The following is an 8,642-nucleotide window of genomic DNA, read 5'->3' as shown; positions in this document are numbered from 1 at the left end:
TCTTTGAGTTTGTTGATATAGTGGATTACATTGATGGATTTTTGTATATTAAACCATCCCTGCATCCCTGGGATGAAGCCTACTTGATCATGATGGATGATTGCTTTGATGTGTTCTTGGATTCAGTTTGCAAGAATTTTATTGAGTATTTTTGCATCAATATTTTTAAGGGAAATTGGTCTGAAGTTCTCTTTCTTTGTTGGGTCTTTGTGTGGTTTCAGTAATTGTGGCTTCACAGATGGAATTTGGTAGTGGTCCATCTGTTTCAATTTTGTGGAATAGTTTGGATAGTATTGGTATGAGGTCTTCTATGAAGGTCTGATAGAATTCTGTACTGAACCCATCTGGACCTGGGCTCTTTTTGGTTGGGAGATTTTTAATAACTGTTTCTATTTCTTTAGAAGTTATGGGGTTGTTTAGATGGTTTATTTGTTCCTTATTTAACTTTGGTACCTGCTATCTGTCTAGAAAATTGTACATTTCCTCCAGATTTTCCAGTTTTGTTGAATACATTCTTTTGTAGTAGGATCTGATGATTATTTTAATTTCTTCAGATTCTGTTGTTATGTCTCCCTTTTCATTTCTGATTTTGTTAATTTGGATACACTCTCTGTGCCCTCTGGTTAGTCTGGCTAAGTGTTTATCTATCTTTTTGATTTTCTCAAAGAACCAGCTCCTGGTTTTGTTGATTCTTTGTATAGTACCTTTCTTTCTACTTGGTTGATTGCAGCTCTGGGTTTGATTATTTCCTGCATTCTACTCCTCTTGGGTTTATTTATTTCTTTTTGTTCTAAGCTTTTAGGTGTGCTGTCAAGCTGCTGACATATGCTCTTTCCTGTTTCTTTTTGCAGGCACTCAGAGCTATGAGTTTTCCTATCAGTACCACTTTCCTTGTGTCCCATAAGTTTGGGAATGTTGTATCTTCATTTTCATTAAATTCTAAGAAGTCTTTAATTTCTTTCTTTATTTCATCCTTGATCAAGTTGTCATTGAGTAGAGCATTGTTCAACTTCCATGTATATGTGGGCTTTCTGTCATTATTGTTGTTATTGAAGACCAGTTTTAATGTGTGGTGATCTAATAGGATGCATCGGATCATTTCTATCTTCCTGTATCTGTTGAGGTCTATTTCGTGACCGATTATATGGTCAGTTTTGGAGAAGGTTCCATGAGGTGCTGAGATCAATGTATATCCTTTTGTTTTAGGATGGAATGTTCTATGAATATTTGTTAAATGTATTTGGTTCCTAACTTCTGTTAGTTTCTCTACATCTCTGTTTAATTTCTGTTTCCATGATCTGTCCATTGATGAGAATGGGGTGTTGAAATCTCCTACTATTATTGTGTGAGGTGCAATGTGTGCTTTTAGCTTTAATAAGGTTTCTTCTATCAATGTAGATGTCCTTGCATATGGAGCATAGATATTTTAATGGTTTTTGGTTGAAAGTCAATTTTATTTGATATTAGAATGGCAACTCCAGCTTGTTTCTTCGGGCCATTTGCTTGGAAAGTTGTTTTCCAGCCATTCACTCTGAGGTAGTGTCTGTCTTTGTCCCTGAGGTGTGTTTCCTGCATGCAGCAAAATGCTGGGTCCTCTTTATGTATCCATTCTGTTAGTCTATGTCTTTTTATTGGGGAATTGAGTCCGTTGCTGTAGAGATATATTAAGGGATAGTGATTGTAGTTTCCTGTTATTTTCGTTGTTAGAGGTGGAATTATGTTTGTTTGTCTCTTTTTTGGTTTCATTGCAAGCAAATTATATTTTTGCTTTCTGTACAGTGTATTTTCTCTCCTTGTATTGGAGTTTTCCATCTATTATCCTTTGTTGGGCTGGATTTGTAGAAAGATAATGTGTAAATTTTGTTTCATCATGGAATATCTTGGTTTCTCCATCTATGTTAATTGAGAGTTTTGCTGGATACAGTAACCTGGGCTGGCATTTGTGTTCTCTTAGGGTCTGTATGACCTCTGTCCAGGATCTTCTGGCTTTCATAGTCTCTGATAAGAAGTCTGGTGTAATTCTTGTAGGTCTGCCTTTATATGTAACTTGACATTTTCCCTTACTGCTTTTAATATTCTTTCTTTGTTTTGTGCATTTGGTTTTAACTATTATGTGACAGGAGGAATTTCTCTTATGGTCCAATCTATTTGGAGTTCTGTAGGCTTCTTGTATGTTTATGGGCATGTCTTTCTTTAGGTTAGGGAAGTTTTCTTCTATAATTTTGTTGAATATATTTACTGGCCCTTTAAGTTGGGAGTCTTCACTTTCTTCTATACCTATTATCCTTAGGTTTGATCATTGTGTCCTGGATTTCCTATATATTTTGGGCTAGGAGCTTTTTGCATTTTACATTATCTTTGACAGTTTTGTCAATGTTTCCTATGGTATCTTCTGCCCCTGAGATTCTCTTTTCTATCTCTTGTATTCTGTTTGTGGTGCTTGTATCTACTGCTCCTTGTCTCTTCCTTAGGTTTTCTATATCCAGGGTTGTCTCCCTTTGTGCTTTCTTTATTCTTTCTATTTCCATTTTTCAATTCCTCCACCTGTTTGGTTCTGTTTTTCTGTAATTCTTTCAGGGATTTTTGTGTTTCCTCTCTAACAGCTTCTACTTGTTTACTTGTGTCTTCCTGTATTTCTCTAAGGGAGTTCCTTATGTCTTTCTTAAAGTCCTCCATCATTATCAAAAAATGTGATTTTAAATCTAGATCTTCCTTTTCTGATGTGTTTGGATATCCAGTATTTTCTTTGGTGGGAGAACTGGGCTCTGATAATGCCAAGTAGTCTTGGCTTCTGCTGCTTAGGTTCCTGCGCTTGCCTCTAGCCATTGGCTTGTCTCTGGTGTTTGCTTGTCTTGCTGTTTCTGAGAGTGACTTGACCCTGCTATAGGCCTCTGTGTCAGCACTCCTGTAGAACTGTTTTCCTATTTTCTTTCAGCGTTTCCTTAGAACAGGTGCCCTGATTTCATGTGTGTCAGCACTCTTGCAGACTGTCTTCCAGCTCTAGGCATGCGCAGGAATCAAAGGAGCCCCTGATTGCTCCTGTAGGTCCTTGAACCTTGTGGGCACAGTTAGCATTATTTGATTCTCTCTTGGGTTTGGACTGTGGGCAGAGGGTATTATCCTCTGACTTCTCAGGAGTATCCACACTTCTGAGGGTCCAGCTCTTTCCCCCATGGGATTTGGGTGCAGGGAGCTGTTTGGCTGGTTCAGTTCGGTTCTGGGCGCAGACCAGAACTGTGGGAAGCAGCGGTTGTCTGTTCCTATATCCCTGTATCCAGAGGCACTGTGCAGTTTCCCTTTGAACCAGGGATGTGGGCCATGGTGTGCAGAGGTGGCAGTCTGTCCTGCGGCCTCAGGATGTCTGCACTCCTGGGTGGTCTGCTCTCTTCCCCACGGGATTTGGGTGCACGTAACTGTTTTGCAGCTTTTAATATATATATATATTTCTTTTTGGCTCCAATATCTTTGAAGTTCTCTAAACTTCTTGTATATTTATAGCCATCACTTTCTTTAGGTTAGGGACATTTTCTTCCATGATTTTATTGATATTTTCTGGGCTTTTAATCTGGAAATCTCCCTCTTCTATTCCTCTTATTTTTTAGGTTTGGCCTTTTCATGATGTCCCAAATTTACTGGATGGTTTGTGCTTGAAACTTTTAGATTTGCCATATTCTTTGACAAGGCATCAATTTTTTCATTCATATCTACTCCGCCTGAAATTCTATCTTGTGTCTCTTATATTCTGTTTGTGATGCCTTCATCTGTAGTTCCTTTTCTCTTTCCTAGGTTTTCCATTTTCAGGGTTGCCTCTGTTTGTGTGTTTTTTTTAATTGCTTTTATTTTCATTTTAATGTCATAAATAGTTTTATTCATTTCCTTCACCTGTTTGATTGTTCTTTCCTGTATTTTGTTAAAGGGTTTATTTCTTTCCTCTTTTAAGGCCTCCTATCATCTTCATGAGATGAGATTTAAGCTCATTGTCTTGTTTTTCACGTGTGTTGGGATATCCAGGGCTCAGTGTTGTAGGGAGAGCTGGGGTCTGATGGTGCCACATTGCCTTGGCTTTTGTCAATTGTTTTTGTTTGTGTGTGTGTGTGTGTGTGTGTGTGTGTGTGTGTGTGTGTGTGTGTTTGTGTGTGTGTTGGTCTTCAGCCGTCTGGTGGTCTCTGATGTTGAGTGGCCTGGGAATCCCTAATGGTGGCAGGCCCCTGGTTGTTTTGGGTGGCAGCAGGCCTCTAGGAAAACAGGTTGAGCTGGTAGTCCTGGTTGTCCTGGGTGGCAGCAAACCTCCAGGGAGGCAGGCTGTGCTGGTTGTTCTGAATGGCAGCAGGCACCCATGAAGCCAGGCTGACCTGTTACCTGTGGACTGGAGTGCAGATCTGGGATTGCAGGTAGAGGTGTTGATTACAATATAGAACTTAGAGGGGATGGGGTAGACCTCCTGGCTGTTGGGTTTGTGTGTGTGTATGTGGGGCAGGGTTGGTCCAGCAGGCAGGGCATTGGGGTGTGGTTATTACAGGTGACTGTCCCAGGTGGCAGCAAGTCCCCTGGGATGCATGATGAGCTGTGGCCTGGGGAGTAGAGTGCTGAGTTCATTTCTTAAACTTTAATTTCTTTATGATATTGGTTGCATCCTATCTTCTTCTACATATTTTTGTTTTGTGTGTTTAGGGTTTGTATTTATTTTATCTTGTTTTAAATTAACCTTTTAGGAATATTGAACAAATGAAATTATTTTACAAGACTTAAAGACAACAGCACCAAATGCCTTTAGACACAGCTGTTTTCATGCCTTCATGTTGTTACTCTATTTTTTCTATTTAAAAAGCTAAAATCTGTCCTTTTTAAAGATGTGTTTACTTCTTCAGAAGACTGTAAGTCATCCAGTGTACACAACATGTTTTCACGTATACCAACGTATATACAATGCAATATTCCTTTATTTGAGAGAGGACCTTGCTATGGAGTCTCAGTTTTCCTACCAACTTGCTGCATAGCTCTGCCTGGCCTGAGAACTTGTGCAGATCTGTCTAGCCTAGAATTTGTGGTGTCCCTCCTGCTTCTACCTCCCAAGTTTTGACATTACAGTCAAGAGCTTTCACTGGATTACAAAACTACTTTTTGATACATTCAATGCAATTATAATTGTAGGACCAGAATTCAGTGTTCTCATGTGTTCCTCCTTTCCCCAAATCCCCAGACATTCTCTTTGTTGGCTTCCTCCCTCATTTGTGAAGTGACTCAAAGCAAGAGGCAACCACGTCATCTTTCAACCCATTTCATTTCCTGTTCTGACAGAAGACAAGCGGCCTTGAATACATGTCTATTCAAAGAGGAGGCATTATTTGTGACTAAAAAAATGAGAGCTGCTGGCTGAAACAAAGAAATGGGAAGAACATGTTGTTTGTAACCAAGTGGCACTTATCAGCAAACAAAGTTTCTAGATGGCGATATCATTCTTTTGACATTCAGTCAGACATGGCTCTGCTTTTTGGGCAAGTCAGTTTTGTCAGAGAATAATGGAGTTTATATATTAAAAAAACTTATCAGAATGATGAATAGTAGACATAATAATATGGAGTCCATGACCTAGAGACCCTATCCAATGAGTTACCACGGAGTTTTCTAGACTTTTCCTTATAAAAAGCATTGGTCAGTAAGTCCTTGGTGTATCTGCCCAAAGCACTCTGAATGTGCACAGGAGATATCTGGTAAGATGGGGCAGGAAGAATCTAAGAGTCAGGATGGAGAGGAACATCACAGCATGCTGTCATCTGTGCATGACATGGTCATTGCACACACAAACTCAAAACTCAAAAGTAACTTTGGTTACTTTCTCAAGACCCGCACAAAATTGTGTCAATGAAAAATCCTAGCATGGATTGAGGAGAGGTTCCCAGGCTCCCAGACTACATGAAGACTATTGGTAGCTGGTGGCTCTGGCCCAGGGAGAGTCACTTTTCTTTCTTTCTTTCTTTTCTTTTTTTTTTTAAAAGATTATTTATTTATTATATATAAGTACATTGTAGCTGTCTTCAGACACACCAGAAGAGGGCATCAGATCTCATTAGAGATGGTTGTGAGCCACCATGTGGTTGCTGAGATTTGAACTCAGGACCTCTGGAAGAGCAGTCAGTGCTCTTAACCATTGAGCCATCTCTCCAGCCTGAGAGTCACTTTTATTTTTTTAAATTCCATATATATAGATAATATTTCAATTCATTCTTTGAGAGTTTCATGTTTTGATCATATTCATAGTCTTTCCTAACTCTTCCCAGATTCATCTCTCCTCCCCAACCCACACAATTTGTTTCTGTTTTTTTTTTTCTTTCAAGACCAGTTAAAGCTATGTGCTACTCTAGTTTTAATTCTGTAATGGAGTTTTTGGGATCGGCATGGAAGCATACAAAGAATTTGTAAAATTTAATGTGAAGCCTCACAGCTTCCATTTTGAATGACAATTCTTTTTTTTTTTTTTTTTTTTTCCGTAGCTGGGGACTGAACCCAGGGCCTTGCGCTTGCTAGGCAAGCGCTCTACCACTGAGCTAAATCCCCAACCCCTCGAATGACAATTCTAATTTATGTAAGTTTATTAAGTTGTGTAGACTTTGGGTCTAGTTAATTTTGATGTGCGATGGTTTTGTTTATTTGCAAGTTTGTATTTTTAAGCAATAAAGTTTACTTTAACAAAAGAGACCAAAACTCCACAGCTAATAAAATAAAAATACTGTCTTAATGCTCACTGTAGTAGAGGCACTGTCTCCTCACAGATCTTCCCAGACCACCACAGCCTGCAGCCTCTTTGCGTCTTTTGCTTGTGTCTGTCACTTTGGTTGGTTTTGTAGTTCTGGTGCCTACCACAGGCTGTTTTCTTAAATCCTTTCATCAAATCTTTGGGGAACATTGACAGAAGTTGAAGAAGGGCAGGAGCACAGCAGGAGGAAGGGATCAGATAGGGACAGACCTACCCTTTTTGACAGACGTAATTTTTTTTTTTTGAGGTAGGTCGGAACTTGCTTATAGAACAGGCTGGCCTTGAGTTCACAGGGATCTGCTTGCTTCTGAATCCCAGGTGCTGGGATTAAAGGCACACATGTCACCACTGCCCAGTCCAGACACAGGGAATTTGATTATTTCTTTTGAAGAGAGATGGCATATATGAATGCACGATGTGCCATAACTTCTTCTGGAGAAAGAAAAGTGAGAAATTAGGGAGAAATCTTTTGCTACATCTATTTAGTGAATATACTTAAAGGCTGCGAGGAGTGGATGTATGAGTGCTTGTGGGCGCAAGGACAGTTAACCAAGACAACTGGAACATGTTTCCAGTCTCCTTCGGTCTCAGATGTCACCAGCTTCACGCATCAGCTGCTGTGGGTGAGATTTCTCATTATTTCAGTTCTTCCATTATTTCCAGAAAAACAGACCTACAAATGCCTGCACAGCATCACGCTCCATGGGTAAAACTGGGCACTCTTCCAGAGTGGGAGGCTGGTTGATCTCTCTGGTCACCTCACCCAGAGGGTGACTTAGAAGTTCCTGAGTGTTTCTGTGCACGGGCCAGCCTAGGAACCTATGTGTACTAACTGCCTATTTTAATCCTCTTGCTAACTCAGAAAATGGCTACTGTCATGATAACATCTTTGCAGAGGAAGAAACTGAGTAGTATAGACAGACTCTGATGATCCCAAGATCCTGCACATGGTAAGCAGCACATGGTGAGGGGGAGGTAGGAAGAGCAGGAATTCAGTGCCAGCCTTGGCTACACAGTGGCCTCAAAGCCAGAACTTGTCTCAAAAATAAAAGTAAAAATGAAAATAAAAGTAGTGACTGGATAAAGGGCTCAGAAGTCAAGAAAACTTGTGGTACAGTCTTGAGGATCAGAATTTAGAATCTGTCCCCACTAACAAGCCATTGTCCCACAGACTTCTATAATTTTAGCTCTGATGCAGGAAGAGACAGAGGCTCTCACTGGGGCTTGAAGGTTTCCAAATTTGGCCTAGAAATGTAAACTTCGGGTTCAGAGAGAGAGACAGGGCTTCAAAGGGATAGTGGAGAGTGACAGAGAAGGACACTGGTGCCCTCTTCTGGCCATTGTGCCCACGTATAACTGTGCATCCCTCCTCACCAGCATGCGCGCGCACACACACACACACACACACACACACACACACACACACACACACACACACACACATGCGTGCACATGCACACAGCATGTGCATGCACACAAAACACACAAATCTTTTTTAAAAAATTAAAGTACAGGCTAATTAGCTTACCCAAAATGACAGGTAGTGGCTGTTGGATGTTGGAGCTGGGATAAGGCAAGGCTTTAAATGACATGAATAGCATGTCACATTTCACCAATAAGTGAACAACCACTTTATTATTCAAGATAACAATCTACTATATTACTTTAATTTCATCCTAAATTCCCTAGGGACTATCTCATGGCTCAACATGGCTCTAGTCCAATCCGGCTAGAAAAAAGAAAAATCTCCGATCTGCTAACTGGTGAGCTCTAGTTCTCTCAGGGCAATCTGGTGTTCATGAGGACCAGCAGCATCCTGGGAAACAAAGGTCTGCTTGCAGCCATGACCCCATTTATTCCTGTCAAGGTTTCTGTAGCCACTCCAGAC

Source organism: Rattus norvegicus, chromosome 4 (assembly GCF_036323735.1).
Source record: "Rattus norvegicus strain BN/NHsdMcwi chromosome 4, GRCr8, whole genome shotgun sequence".
In the NCBI taxonomy this organism is placed as follows: Eukaryota; Metazoa; Chordata; class Mammalia; order Rodentia; family Muridae; genus Rattus; species Rattus norvegicus.
Note: the sequence above shows the minus strand (reverse complement) of the source record.